The 15,129-nt window shown below is 35.6% G+C and overlaps 1 long non-coding RNA gene and 1 other non-coding gene across 2 annotated transcripts in view; both read left to right on the top strand.

Moving 5' to 3' along the window:
- LOC143690199 (uncharacterized) overlaps nucleotides 1-15,129 on the top strand; it is a 74,010-nt gene that overhangs the window by 43,562 nt on the left and 15,319 nt on the right. The window lies entirely within an intron of this gene.
- On the top strand, nucleotides 11,257-11,327 carry TRNAG-UCC (transfer RNA glycine (anticodon UCC)). Its single transcript has one exon. It is a non-coding gene; the product is annotated as a tRNA-Gly (tRNA).

Here is a 15,129-nt window from a genome sequence, read left to right as displayed (position 1 = left end):
CGTATGATCCAGCAGATGCAATGGTGCTGGAAGTGTCAGTGGCAAATAGAGATGCTGTCTGGAGCCTTTGGCAGGCCCCTATAGGAGAATCACAATGCAGACCCTTAGGATTTTGGAGCAAAGCCTTACCATCTGCTGCAGATAACTACTCTCCTTTTGAGAAACAGCTTTTGGCCTGCTACTGGGCCTTAGTAGAGACTGAATGCTTAACCATGGGCCACCAAGTTACCATGAGACCTGAGTTGCCTATCATGAGTTGGGTGTTGTCTGACCCACCAAGCCATAAAGTTGGGCATGCACAGCAGCACTCTATTGTAAAGTGGAAATGGTACATACGAGATACAGCCAGAGCAGGTCCTGAAGGCACAAGTAAGTTACATGAAGAAGTGGCACAAATGCCCATGGTTTCCACTCCTGCTGCCACATTACATTCTCTTTCCCAGACCAGAGCTATGGCCTCTTGGGGAGTTCCTTACAGTGAACTGACTGAGGAAGAGAAAACTCAGGCCTGGCTTACAGATGGTTCAGCACGATATGCAGGTACCACCTGAAAGTGGACAGCTGCAGCATTACAACCCCTTTCTGGGGTGTCCTTGAAGGACAGTGGTGAGGGGAAATCCTCCCAGTGGGCAGAACTTCGAGCAGTGCACTTGGTTGTTCATTTTGCTTGGAAGGAAAACTGGCCGGAGGTGCATTTGTATACTGACTCATGGGCTGTTGCTAATGGTTTGGCTGGATGGTCAGTGACTTGGAAAGACAATAATTGGAAAATTGGTGACAAGGAGGTCTAGGGAAGAAGTATGTGGATAGACCTTTCTGAGTGGGCTAAAAACATGAAGATATTTGTGTCCCATGTGAATGCATACCAGAGGGTGACTTCAGCAGAGGAAGATTTTAATAATCAAGTGGATAAGATGACCCATTCTATGGATACCAGTCAGCCTGTTTCCCCAGCAACTCCTGTTATTGCCCAATGGGCTCATGAACAAAGTGATCATGGTGGTAGGGATGGAGGTTATGCATGGGCTCAGCAACATGGACTTCCACTCACCAAGGCTGACCTGGCTACAGCCACTGCTGAGTGCCCAATCTGCCAGCAGCAGAGACCCACACTAGCCCCCGATATGGCACTATTCCCCAAGGTGACCAGCCAGCTACATGGTGGCAGGTTGATTACATTGGACCACTCCCTTCATGGAAGGGGCAGCGATTTGTTCTAACTGGAATGGACACATACTCTGGATATGGGTTTGCTTTCCCTGCATGCAATGCTTCTGCCAAAACTACTATCCGTGGGCTTACAGAATGCCTTATCCATCGTCATGGTATTCCACATAGCATTGCTTCGGATCAAGGAACACACTTCACAGCAAATGAAGTGCGGGAATGGGCACATGCTCATGGAATTCTCTGTTCTTACCATGTTCCCCATCATCCAGAAGCAGCTGGATTGATAGAACGGTGGAATGGCCTTTTGAAAACTCAATTATGGTGCCAATTAGGTGGCAAAAACTTGAAAGGCTGGGGTAATGTTCTCCAGGAAGCTGTGTATGCTCTGAATCAGCGTCCGCTGTATGGTGCTGTTTCTCCCATAGCCAGGATCCATGGGTCCAGGAACCAAGGGGTGGAAATGGGTGTGGTGCCACTCACTATTACTCCTAGTGATCCATGAGGAAAATTTTTGCTTCCAGTCCCTGCTACCCTGAGTTCTGCTGGTCTACAGGTTTTAGTTCCAAAACAGGGTGTGCTTTCTCCAGGAGAATCAACAGTGATACCACTGAACTGGAAGTTAAGATTGCCACCTGGTCACTTTGGACTACTTATGCCTCTGGATCAATACCCCAAGAAGGAGATTACATTATTGTCTGGGGTAATTGACCCTGACTATCAGAAGGAAGTAGGACTGCAACTACATAATGAAGGTAGAGAAGAGTTTTCTTGGAATATAGAAGATCCCCTGGGGCGTCTATTAGTACTACCATGCCCTGTGATTAAAATCAATGGAAAACTGCAACAACACAATCCAGGCAGGACCACTAATGGCTCTGAGACTTCAGGAATGAAGGTTTGGGTTACCCCACCAGGAAAAGAACCACGGCCAGCTGAAGTGCTTGCTGAGGGGAAAGGGAACATGGAATGGGTAGTGGAAGAAGGTAGTGATAAATATGAACTTCGACCACGTGATCAGTTACAGAAACGAGGACTGTAATGCTGTTTTGTTCGTGTTATACTATTTAAGTTGTAAGATATCAAGTTTAAGAATGAATGTTGCCCAAGTATTTGCACCCTATTCTGGAGAGATTTAATGTGTTTCCAGCTATATGCAGGACAGTTGAGTATTGTCAGGTAAAAGAAAAAAATGTGTGCTTATTTGTTTTCATTTGGAAATTAAGTATGGTCTAAGGTGATATATATATAGGTGCCAAGTTGACAAGGGGTGGACTGTCATGGTTAGGGACAGGTGTCAACTTGGCCAAGTTGTGGTACCTGTTCATCTGATTGGGCAAGCTCTGGCCTGTCTGTTGCAATGAGGACATTTCATAGGATTAGGTCATGATCACGTCAGCTACATCCACAGCTGATTCCATTTGTAATCAGCCAGGGGGGAACGTCTTCTGCAATTAGTGATGCTGAATGCAATCATGGGAAGCCTTTTAAGGAGGACTCAGAGGAGACAGATTCCATTCCTGCTTTGGCTGGTGATCCTGTCCTGTGGAGTTCATCCAGGCCATCCATCGGAGTCATCGGCTTCACAGCCTGGCCTGTGGATTTTGGACTCTGCATTCCTACAGTCACGTGAGACACTTTCATAAATTTTATATTTGCAAGTGTTCCCTGTTGATTCTGTTTCTCTAGAGAACCCTAACTAATACAGGTAGCTTGAAGCTATGCATCACAGAAAAGCAATTCTTAGCTTAATCCATACTTCTGGGTGTGAACTCTTACAAATGGGACTTTTGATGAGGTTACTTCAGTTAAGGTGTAGTCTAGATGAATCAAGGTGGATCTCAGTCTTATTATTGAAGGGAGTCTAGGGAAGTTCACAGGCAGAGAAAGCCATGCAGGGGGAGTAGCCAGAAACCAAAGATCAGGGGAATGTAGAAGACAAAGGAGAAGCCAGTAGAGACCATCATGTGTATTGCCATGTGATAGAAAAGCCAAGGGACCAAGGATTGCCAGCAGACAGCTGCCAACCCCCAGAAGATCACAGTCTTCTGGGAGAAAGTATTGCCTTTATGATACAATTGTACTACTCCTGACCTTGAAACCATGAGTCAGTAAATTCCCAGTGTTTAAACCAACCCATTGCCTGGTATTTGTTTTGGCAACTAGGAAACTGAAATAATGGCATTCTTGATTCCATTCACTTATCATTGAAAAATAGTGATTTAACTGAAAGAAAAGAAATTGAGGGCTTCATTTCTTTTTTCACTTATTCAAGAAATATTTAAAATTATCCCATGCATCTATCTCTGGGAAATGGACCAGAATTTCACTGGTAACTAAGATGACATATAGAAATAAATAAGCAGTTACACATAATGAGATAAATAATGAAAAGTAAAGAGTAATATGTGACCATGTAGGAAAGTAGAATCAGAATAACACACTGAAAGCCATATGTAACAGATGCAGTTGGTATTCTGCTTATAGAGTTTTGGCAGTACTAGCTTAATGCCTGTTGTCCAGCTTCTAATTGAGAGTATCTGAATCTTTTTGACAGAATGCTCTCTCATAAAGAGAGGAAAGCCATTGTGGAAAGGGCTTGTCAGACTAGAAATTTGAGGGAATTAGCAACACTCTACTCCATAACCCCAACCCTCTCAATCAATGACTAACAGTAGTTAGAGGTTATCAACCCCAGTTCCAGGAGTCTTCTTTAGGTTAACTGAGATGTGTGTTCTATAGCATTTCACAAAGGTCTCTGCAGATTTAAGCTGCAGTCACCCACCATGGTTGTTCTCTTGATAATGCAGGCTTTATTTACTGCCTTCTCTTCCTTGTTTCACTTTCCACTTTCCTACCAGTGTCTTTGCACCTCCCAAGTGCAAATCTTCATTCCAGGATCTGCTTCTGGGGAAAACAAGCCAAAGCACCACGTAACACTTTGAAAAGTGGAAGAATTCCTATTATAACATAGTTACAGATTAAAAAAAAAACATTAAACACTTAGATGATATAAAATTGACCACCTCTCTTTCTCTTTAATTTAATAATATTTCTCCTTGCTACTGCATTATGATGAAACTCTAATCCAACAAGACATCATCTCTTTGGGAGGTATAAACAGCAAGACAAAAAGACTGTATCTGAGTAATTTTTAGGAATAATTTTAAAACTAATTAGAATTGTGTTCCAGTTTTCAGAACAAAATAATAAACACAAAACTTGATTTTGGGATTTTTCAAATGATGTCCTCAATTTCCTTCCTTTTAGTTAAGTCACTATTGCTCAATAATTTCAATAATGGTTAAGTAACAACTAGATTATCTTTCATTATCTAAAAGGATGTCACAAAATCCTTTAGTAAGACAGAAAATAAAATAAACTCTAGTGGCTTTCAAAATACTTACAGGGGGTGTTTGAATATGAAAAGAGAGCAGAAGCTTAGAAGTTTTGTTTCTGTCCTTTGCTGTTTCTATATAACACTATGTTTATAAAGATGAGAATTAGTTTATATTGCTCATACTCTATTGTCAGACAAACAATATTAAAATGTCCATTCATCCCCCTTCTCCCCTTATGAGCCATAGTAATCCATGTATCTCTTTTCCAGCATTAAAACTAATTCAAGTCTGAAGAAGGCGATAAAAATTCTACCTCATGTTTATTATAAGAACATGAAATTTTATAAAACACTGACAAATTTTATAAAATTTTATAAAACACTCACAAATTTTGGGAGCAAACATATTTTTTCTTTTTTCCAGCTTATCAAGGAGAAATAATACTTTTTTCATTAGATTAAAATTTTTCTTCTGCAAAATCTTTTTGTCCTGGTTAAGCCAAGGATTCTGAAATTTCCCAAAATGTAAATTTTGAAATTGCTGAATGGTATGCAGTAAAATCTTATACCACAAGTGGTTCCAATACACCCTGTGTCCATCTAAGTGGTATAAAGGGAAACGTAGAGAAAATATAATTAAATAAACACTGAAGAATTCATAAACAAAGTAGAAAAAGGATTCATCTGTGAAGATCTGCTCCATCTCTACTGTGAGAAGGTAAATACTTTTCTAGAATACATAAATGGTTTCCTTCCCAGTTTGAGGGAATTCCACTCATTGAACTATGACACATGGACACTGAGTGCCAAAATATTAGCAAGAGCAGGAGTGGCAGCAGCAAATTTATTAAACTCTAAATATGTGCCAGAAAATCTCCCAAGCCCTATATTTCTATATATGTATTGACATGTTTCATTCTCCCAACATCTTCAGAGATAGATGCTATTATTATCTACATTATGCTTGAGGAGACAAATGCAGACAGATTCATTATCTTGCCCAAGGTCACACAATTAGAAATGACAAGGCTAAGATCTGAACCCAGGTGCTATGATTTATAACTATTGTATTACTCTAAACAGAATGATAATACAAAAGTATTTCAATAGTATAAAAATTATAACCAAAACTTATTATCATAAGGAATAAAATTGAGCAGTATCCTCAACCTCTATTCCTTTTTCTCTGGACTGACTTGAGAAAATGTGAAAAGAATAATATAAACAGTTAGAGTTACTTTCAAAGAAAGGAAATGAGGTTAGCTTTGGCTGTCAGCATACTATATACAAAGAATAGGACCCAGGAGGACTGGGAAGTGCAAAAATATTCCACCTTTGGCATTTAAAGATGAGATTGTCAAATAGATGTTCAAGCTCATGGTAAATACATGTTTCTCAGGTCTGATGTTATTCATTAATGATGAAGCAAAGATACTGGTAGCGAAAGATGCTCTTATACAAATTATCAGAGGTAAGAAACCTAAGATCTCAAATCTATCTAGACTCAGATAGAGAACACATCTTGCTTTAATAAAAGGATTTTTATTAAAATGAATGACTCATCTCAATGTTAAAAGAACTGAAGTTTTATCTCTTAGAGCCATTGTGGACTTGATATGTTTTTCCCAATTCTTAAAATAATATCAAGTACCCTGGCTAAATCTGTGGTACAGCTAATAATGTGAAAATCCATCCCCCAACATACTCTCCTTCTTACATTTGTGGATCCCCTACTCATAGTCAATTAATTAACTTGACTCTGGTACAATATTAATGCTAAGTCCAAAATAAAAGGTAATAAATATTGACAATATTGCTAGCATTTGTATCCTAAACTTTTTCCTTAAGAAGAAAGAATATATAGTGTAAAAACAAAATTTGCTTTTTTTTGTCATCGAAATACAGTCATGTTGAAGAAGAACCTCTGATGAAACAAAGACAGGAGAATAAATGAAAGTGCAGCACTGAGAGTCATAGTCAGTAATCAACATTGTCAATCAATATGGAGTTGAATGAATTCTCAAGTGTCTTTATTAAGAAAAATGAGTGTCCTTTAATTCAGTATGTAAAACGAAGTAATACTCAAAATCCTCTGACAACTTTCACTTTTAGCTCTATCATTATTATGTATGTTGATGTCAGAATAAGGGAAATTTTCACTGTAGGCAATGTTCAAATGCAAACCTATATGGTAAATACCTCTCTTCCATTGCGTGACAGAGTCCATATTTAGTATAATATCTTCTTGACCTCTGATCTATGTATTACATACCCCTTGGTGAGCAAATGCACTAACATAACAAAAAATAAAGTCAGGTGAAATTAGTCAGATTAGAGGAGGAAAGGCAGACTCTTAATATAATGAAAAGGCTATCAGCTTTCCTGTCAGAATAGCCAGGATTTCTCTATAATATTGAGCTAGTTATTTAAGCATTGGCTTAAGTTTACTGACCAGAAAATGGAGATAATGTTTTATATTTCCTTGGATAGATAATGTGAAGATTTAGATGGCATTTGTGCACCACAGCTGATATATTGCTTTTCTAAATATTCACACAAATTACTTTCACTTTAAGAACACTTGGGCATAATGAAATAATGATGTTCGAAAAATCAAATAAAAATACAGAGCTTTTTATTGTGTCTATGAACTATTTTAACTCATCATCCTAACTCTTTTGAATCTTTGGAAATTCAGTACTACTTTTTACACAGGTCTAAGAGGACAATGTACCAAACAGGACTCCAGGATTTGAGAATAAAGGCTTGTACTATAGCAGAAACTCAAACAAATCACTGCTGATTCAAATGGATGAATGAATAAATGAATATGAAGAAGCAAAGGGGTCTTATGAATTATTATGAACACCTCACTTCAATCCAAATGGAAAGAATTCTTTGTACAGAATCATATCAGTTTAAGAATCTCCATTTCAATAGCCAAGACTAAATAAAGTGAATAATATGAAGCAAAACAAAGAAATTTTAACCTTTAACCTGCTCCAATGTAAGCAAAGCTATACCTTAACATCTCTACAAATTGATAATAATTTTAGAAATGAGAATAGAAGACTCAATTAGGGAAAATGAACTAATCTAATGAAATCTTACTTTATCTAGGACTCAGAACACTAAAAGAACAGTGTTGTTTGCATACCAGGTTCAAATGGAAGTTAGGATGACTTATAATGTGTTAATCTTCGAAGAAAATATATACACTTTCAAGTTTATGAAGGTGCTAGAAATCATTTTTAATTAATGGTTATATAATTTTACATTAAAATATTATTATTCACTTTATAAAGAAAATTCTACAGAGAAAAAAAACTAGTTTTGAATATCATGGCTCAGCTTTACTACCATGTCACAACCAGCCTGAGGCAACAGCTCTGTTACTTTTGGTGAATGCCCAGAATTGCCCAGAGTGATTTTCTCTGAGTTCTCCTTCCCTGCCTCCAGCTTTCAGCATATTATTTGCAAACTGTCAGTGAAATCTTGAGTGTAAGAGATGGCAGTTAATGCAGTCTTGTTCTGTGGCTACGGGTACTTGGGGTTATAATACATTTAGCTCGACCACATTTTACCAAGAAATGCTATAGTTTTGGCCAGTTTCTTCCCACCACGTTCCATGACAAATTGTCTCTCTCCTGCTGCTTCACTAGAGATAAAAGTAGGCATGTCTAGTCTAGTCTTCATTCCTAGAAACTGCTTTCATATTCTGCATTTTAGTTGATATTGATTTCTTTTTTGTCCCCAGCTTTATGATATATTCAAGAAAACTGTTATGCTGTAGCTTTTCTAGCTCATCCTCTGTGGTGTGGCAGCAGTGATGGTTTCTTTGCGCCTTTTTACATCCTAACTAGAAACTGAGGCTTTATCTTCACTTTTGAAGATCATTTCACTGAAAATAGAATCAAGTGAAACTGGGTATTTTCCTTCAACTTTAACAATGTTGACTTCTAGCTCCCATCATTTCTTTAGACAAATCATCTGTCAGTATTATTTTTGCTCTCCTGAAAGTGTCTTTTTTTTTTCTCATTGCTTACATGTTTTTCTCATTTTCCTTCTTTGTTGGCAGTTTTGTTATGATGTGCCCAAGAATGATTTTCTTTTTTTTGTGCATGCTGTACATGGTTTATAGGTCATCTTGAATCTGTAGGTTCATGTTTTTCAAAGTATGGAACAATTTTCAAACACTTAACTTATCAAATAATGCTTCTGCATCATTTCTTCTCTCTCTTTCTTCCACAGTTCTTAGCACGAGATAAAAAATGTGTATGTTTTCACTACATCCCATAAATATCAACTTGTTTTATGTATTTTTATTTTTCCCTGATTTTCAGATTTAACATTTGTATCAACATATTTTTCATTATACCATTCCAGTCTTCTTTTGTACATGGTTTGCTGTAAAAGCTTTCTATTCCTTTCTTATTTTTAGTTATCGCATTGTTAATTTACAAAATTTCCATTTGATTTATATTTTTCAATTCAATTTCTCTAGTATATTCTCCATTTTTCATCTTTGCCCATTTATTTCTCTAGCTTGTTAAAATACATTAACCATAGTATTCTAAAGCATTTGTCTTCTAATTTCATTATCATGATTAACTTTGAGCTGTTTCTATTGTCATATGGTCATATACTGCTGTCTCTTTGCTGTCTCAATACACATGTATTGAGAAGAAAAATGGAGTCTTCTTAAAATGTTATCTTCCTCCAGGAAGTGTTCCCCCGTCCTCTTGCAAGCAGACAGAGTAGAGTTCACCTCTTTAATTCCATCTAGGACTAAAATAAATCAAACCTTGGCTGTTGTTTTGAAAAACCTTCCTCTGCTTTGGATTTGCCCAAGACTTTGTCTAAGGCTTCTATAGTTATTTTTAATTCTCCCATTTGAAATTTATAAAAGCATTCTTGGATTAGTCTGGGTTCTTTCATTATAGGTAACAAAAAACTCTGAGCAACTTAAAAATATATGGAATTTCTTGGAGGCAGGTGAAGGACCAGGCTTCCAAAAAGAAAGTGAAATAGGTATTGTCTTGCAGATGAACATTAACAACTATTAAACATCTGAACCAGGTGCTTAGATACAAATAAAATGAAATACAATTCCAAATCTTTCTCACCTGAGATTCACTTCAGATGAGTTATCAAGTCTCGTAAAAAAAAAAATTATTTGTTAGAATCTGTAATCAATAAGTTCGGAAGGAGAATGTAGAATCTCTGAGGACATACATGGAGAACTGTGAATTTATTAAACTATTGAGGAAATTTATATGGCCTGCTATTTATGACCTGCTCCCTTCAGTCAATTATTGATTTTTATTTATACTCAAATAATTTTATTTCTCCTTCACACTCTGGCCAAGAAAAAATAGAGGGGAAAAGCAAAAATATTAACGTTTCCTATTAACTCACTATGCAAATGTCATTGTGCACAAAGAACGATTTTGTACCTAAACTTTAAAATGGAAAAATGAAATACCTGTTTTCTGAAGCCTATAAAGGTACTTATCATTATTTCCAGAATGGTGAACTACATTTAGTATTTCTAGAAAGCGCACTAAAATTCAGAACTTTATGTTTAGATCTATTTGAAGAGATTTATCTGAAAAATAAGATATATTGAATTCAAAAGATGCATGTTTTTTTATTTGATACATTTAAATAAGCCTACTAGAAAATGATAATGGTGTATGTAGTAGTAATATTTAGAAATGTAAAGACATTTTAGCTTTTTAAAGTATGGGTCATGAAATGTTATTGCTGTGGGGGATATTAGAGATCAAATAATCCTAACATTTATTATATATATATATATATATATATATATATATATATATATATATATATATAATAAAATATATATATTTTAACATAGGTGGGCTCCAGGAACCAAACCTGGCTGTCTCCAGCACGGAGTTAAGAATTCTACCACTGAGCTACTGTTGTGCCACCCTCTAACATATAATTTTACATTAATTATTCTATTCTGCATAAAATGCTGAGTCAATGTGAATTGTGTATGGAATTGAGTCATTTTTGGTTTTACACATTCTGAGATTTGGGTTCTTAGGTCACAGTACATGATCTATTTGTTTAATCAGATAATTTTCTCATTTAGTTAAAGAAATAGTAAACTTATTCTTTAATGGACTTAATATGTGAATTTTATTTTTATGTGGCCATAGAGGTCCACAGAGAATGCATTAGAGCATTATCATTAGAAATTAGTGTATAGATAGTAGTATTCATTTAGATATTCATACCAATGTTGCTGATAATATTGCCTGCTGTTATGGCAAACAAAATTCAAGTAAAATACCTAATAACCTGAACTTTTACATAGTAGTAGAATGTTATTAAGCACTTTGAGTGACAACACTGAATTAACAGTATGCCATTATCAGCAATGTTGATAAAACTCTTATAGAAGTTTTCTGCTGACAGAGTCCTTAGAGTTCATCATTAGAATAACAGCAGTTATAACACAAAGGATCAGTTACTTGGCCAAGTTCACACAGACAGCAAGATGAAGAAAGGATTTCTCATTTCCAAGCACTGTGGATATTTTTCCTCACAAATTTATTGATTCTCTCCCAGGAGGGATGCTTTTTCAGCAAGGAATATTCACACCATTTCCTTATATTATTAGTGTGTTCAAAGGTTCATTATCCCTGTCTTTAAAGAGTTTTCAGTTAGGTTCACATATGAATGTGCAATACATTAAAATGATTACAGATAAGGGTGCATGGGTGGTTCAGTGGTAGAATGCTTGCCTTCCATGCAGGAGACCCAGGTTCAATTCCTGGACCATGCACCCCCCCCCCAAAAAAAAATGATTGTACATCAAATGTTTGCAAGTGAAAATAACATAGTAAAAAGTGATGATATAAAAACTGACAGCATGCAGGATTAATCAGGTACTTTATGGAGAAGGAGAATTTAAGTTTTGAAGAAGAGGATGGTGAAGATGAAGGAGTGGAGATGTTAGAAAAAGTGCCACAGTTGGAAATACAAAGGGATGAATGAATGAATGCTACTTAGAAAATAGTAAAATCATTTCAGAATAAGGATAGATAAGTGTTGAAGCAATTAACAGAGTATCTGAAAGCTGTTCAAGAGGACTTGCATTGAACGAAATGGGAAATACTAAGTCAAATCATTATAGTTTCTTGAGAGGACTGTTGTGCAATGAAAGGAGATGTGAGATAGAGTATGTCAGCTCTAATGGATAGTATTAAATACATATATACCCATCATTTGTGTAGCAAATATCAGTTCTTATGTAGTTTTATTATCTTTTATGACTCCCAGTTTGTGACATTGAGTGCTACTTGTCCCCTCAAAATCATTTTCCTTTTATTCCCTTTCATAATGAAATCCTCTAAGTTGTATTTCTTAGTCTCTTTTGCATGTAGCTATGTCCATGCATTCACTTTGAGTCAGTGGTTTATGCACGGACATTGAATATAGAGCAAGATAGAGCTTCATATTCAATATAGAATATAGGCAATATAGAGCAAATAAAAGGATCTTGCCTCCTTAAGTGTTTTTGTGGTGCTAGTCACTCCACTAACCCTGATCAAGTCACCCTTCGTGAACACCCATGTCATTCAAGCCATTGAATCTGGGGTCTCTTGTTGCACACTAACACAGAAACTGGTACCTGAAAATGGAGTTTTACAGCAACAAATTTTAAACATGTGGCATTGCATTGGTGTTTGGAGAGCAGGCAGAAGAAAAGATATACCATAGGCAGGTAAAAATTTGTGTCGTTTGTCTTAGGGGAAAACATCTGTTGAACTATTATTGGTGGTCATTTGGATCACACTAAACTTATATACCCATAAGGAAAGAGGCTGGAAGAACACAGAATTCTGACAGTTTTGGCTATTCTTTCACAACATTTTATAAGACAGAGATAAGTTCATTTAAAAATATGCCAGTTTATAAGCAGAAGTGAAAGTGCGATTCAGCCTATGACCTCTAAACTAAATTACTGAGAAGCAAGAAACACAGAGAAGGAAAAGTCAGTGTTTGTGACCTAAGTAGCAGGACATAAGGTTGGCACTCAGGGCCTTTCCTTGGTCAGACAGGTCCACCCAGAATAAAAAATATTTATGCTGTTACTCTCCCAACAAATCTATTTCTATATTTGGTATCCACTACTGAATCAAGACAGGTATAGAAAGCTTGTGGGTGCTGATAATGGTTGCCTAATTTAATGGAATTCAATTCACTGGAAACAAAGCAAAACAAATGAACAAAAAATGAATGCAAAAAGTAGATAAAGCAAGGAAGAAATTCATATGAGCATTGAGCATCCATGATCTGCAAAGACAACAGGAAACTTTGGCTCAGTTTTGGCTAAAAATCTTTAACCAGAGAGCAGCACCAGAGAACAAATACAGACTTTTTCTTTGCTTTTTGGCTCTGAAAATCTTATCATTTCTTTGAAACTTATAAAATTAAAAAAATCGTGTTCTAGAAACCATCTTCACAGAACCATGTGAGGTGTTTGTTAAAATGCACAATACTGGGTCTCACCCCATACCTAATAAATCAGAGCTTTGCTGGTGGGCTGCTAGAACATTTTCAAAAACCATGAACTAAGTTGATCTTCATGCACACAAAAACTTGAGAACAACTTCTCTCCTATATTAAATATGACTTAGTATTGAATGTGGATATATCTGTTTTATTTATAAAATGTGATTTATTTTATTTATAATCACAATATCAAAGATAAGTAGAAACTAAATGAACACATTTAATGACGAAATTAAAAATAAAAACAATAGTTATTTTTAAATAACTTACTTATAGAGACTTATGACTATAAAACAAGAGGCTGTCAAACAAGTTCAGCCGTATCTACTTTCTTAGCAGATAACTGAACAAAATCATTTTCAATTTTGTCTTGTTACTGTTTTCAGAAATGAAAGGTTGTACCTTTTTACTTAGATATAATACTTTAACAAAACAACTAAAACTTCTGAAACTTTTGATGAGGAGGTGTCATAAGTATACATACTTTATGTAACCTTTCCTTATTGAAAATAGCAATTTATTCATCAAATCAATGGGAAGAGATCTGACAGAGTTATGAATGTGCCTTCCAGAAAGCTTCTGAACTTTTTCATTAAGCCTTAAACAATGGTGTGAAAACTAGCCACTATGGCCTCAATAAAAGTTAACTTAGGAATCTTTTTGTTAAATGCAGAGTCATCTTTTGGTTCAAAAAATATTTTATACCAAGAAAGAGTTAAGTTAGCAAAGAACATGAAAACAAAATATATATTTGAAGAGTTGATATTAGGCATAGTGAACACAGAAATAATCTTTTCTGTTAGCACTCTATAAATCTTTCATAATAATTTCTGCCTGAGCTAATTTTTAATTGCATTAACATGCCCTTGTGCAATATGTTTATTAACCTACATAGTGAACTCACTTATTAAATCAAATATTACTTGAGATAAAACTATAAATTTTTACAAAGAAGACTATCAGATTGCAATTAAATATTAAAATGTCATTCAGGTCATTTCCTTTGTGAAAATAACATATGGTAGCTATATCATATACTTAATGGGTTTACCAAGATAATGGCCATATATTTAGATCAATTCTGCATCCTCAGCTTTAGTCTAATTGCCAAGTTTATCCTACAGGTCATTTAAAAAAAATCATTTCAATGTTAAAATAGTTCCAATTTTAACCAAAATAAATTAAAAAAATGAACACATTAGTGTTCTAAACAACAGCTGGAAATTCATCTAAATCACCACATAATTTGAGTATGTATTTATATTTATCTCATATACAAAAATTTATTTTATACATTTTGACTGTGTAATATGTATATACAAAGAAAAGAAAGAAAAAGCAAAAATTTTTGAAGTATATTAAATAAGTAGTTACAGGACAGATTTCAGAATTTGTTATGGATTACTACTCCACTATTTCAGATTTTTTCTTCTAGTTGCTCCAAAACACCGTAGGCTAGAGGGAATATTAATATAGTGATTCAGAAGCAATACTCATTTATTAAATCCTGTTTCTTCTGTTAAGCCTCCTCCTTCTACTTTAATTCTTCTCCTAATCTATAGGGATCTTTAGGCAATGCCTGTTCTGATGTTTTCATGTTGAGAAGGGGTATTGACACTAAAGCAAAGGCGGGCATCATTAATTGATAAACTTGAAGAGGCAGGTCTCTTTGAGTTTCAGGATTTATCTGTCCTAGAAACCTCTGAAAATTATAGGTCCCAGGAAAGCAAACTTAGTACATGAAACTTTTATACAGACTCAGTTTGAGCACTAGGTGTACTTAACAGTTAATAGGAGTGTTAATGGTTGGGGTTTAGCAAACTATGGCAATTAGCACTGTCTAACTGAAGCTTGTGTAAAAGTAGCCCCCAGAATAGCCTCAACTCTATATGAATTCTCTTAGTCACTGATACCTTATTTTATTACATATGTTTTCCCCCTTTTGGTCAGGAAGGCATTGTTGGTCCATGGGTACCAAGGTCAGACTCATTCCCAGAAGTCACACCCCAAGTTGTCAGGAAAGTTTCACCCCTCAATATTGTGCCCCACATAAGGATAAGAATAATGCT

This window comes from Tamandua tetradactyla, chromosome 7 (assembly GCF_023851605.1).
Source record: "Tamandua tetradactyla isolate mTamTet1 chromosome 7, mTamTet1.pri, whole genome shotgun sequence".
Lineage (NCBI taxonomy): Eukaryota > Metazoa > Chordata > Mammalia > Pilosa > Myrmecophagidae > Tamandua > Tamandua tetradactyla.
Note: the sequence above shows the minus strand (reverse complement) of the source record. Positions and strands in the feature narration are given on the sequence as shown.